The sequence below is a fragment of the Cucurbita pepo genome, chromosome 1, assembly GCF_057944985.1.
Source record: "Cucurbita pepo subsp. pepo isolate OVF chromosome 1, ASM5794498v1, whole genome shotgun sequence".
Classification (NCBI taxonomy): domain Eukaryota; kingdom Viridiplantae; phylum Streptophyta; class Magnoliopsida; order Cucurbitales; family Cucurbitaceae; genus Cucurbita; species Cucurbita pepo.
The window spans coordinates 11951568-11952569 of record NC_141798.1 but is presented as its reverse complement, the minus strand read 5'-3'; the positions used below and the strand labels follow the sequence as shown (position 1 = coordinate 11952569).

General features: G+C 38.3%; 1 non-coding gene across 1 annotated transcript; it reads right to left on the bottom strand.

Annotated features, from left to right (window-relative positions):
• Nucleotides 1–74, bottom strand: TRNAN-GUU (transfer RNA asparagine (anticodon GUU)). The gene has a single exon. It is a non-coding gene; the product is annotated as a tRNA-Asn (tRNA).
• Between the last annotated feature and the right edge of the window lie 928 nt (nucleotides 75–1002).

Here is a 1002-nt window from a genome sequence, read left to right as displayed (position 1 = left end):
CACTAGAAGGAGGGTTTGAACCTCCGAACTTGTGGTTAACAGCCACACGCTCTAACCAACTGAGCTATTTCAGCTAATTATTTGTAATAGCTCAAGCCTACCACACCCATATAACGAATGTTTCATCCCCTCTCCAACCAATGTTGGATCTTACAATCCACCCTCCTTGGGGGCCAAGCGTCCTCGCTGGCACACCGCTTGGTGACTAACTCTAATAGCTTTTGTAGTAGCCCAAACCCACCGCTAGCAAATATTGTTTTCTTTTGCTCATTACGTATCGTCATCAGCCTCACAATTCTAAAACGAGTCTACTAGGGAGAGGTTTCCACATTCTTCTAAGGAATGCTTCGTTCCCATTTCCAGCCGCTAAAAAACATTGTCCATTTTTGCCCGTAACAAATCGTCGTCAGAATCACAGTTTTAAAACACGCTACTAGAGAGATGTTTACAGACATTTATAAGTTATTCTTCATTCTCCTCTCAAACCAATGCGGGATCAGAGCGCGTGGGTTCAAATCCCACTTCTGACAACTCAAATAAAGGTAAAGTAAAAATACAATAGCATATCATTATTGAAATCAATTGAACTCACTGGATATTTAAAATGGTCACGACATGATTTCCCAAGCATCTAAGAAAGTTAGTGTTCTTCAAGTTTACCCCTACGCCTGAATCTCAAGGACACTGTGATTTTCTGTACCGCCAGGGTGCATAGCAAATGGTGAGTTGTGAGCCTCCATCAATATCTCATTGCTTAATTCCTCAATTGTTAGAATATATAGGCGTCCTTGACATATTAACTGACTCATAATTTTTTTTTTCCTTTTATTATTTTATTATTTTTTATTTATTTATTTATTATTATTTTTTTTTTTAGGTTTTGGTCTTTTTGTAACATATTCGCCAACTAATCTCGAGTTGCAAGTCATCTGATCTTTCCTGGAGCTATATAGTCATATATGCAACTTGAATCCATAGTAGGGGAAATGGTAAGACCATAAC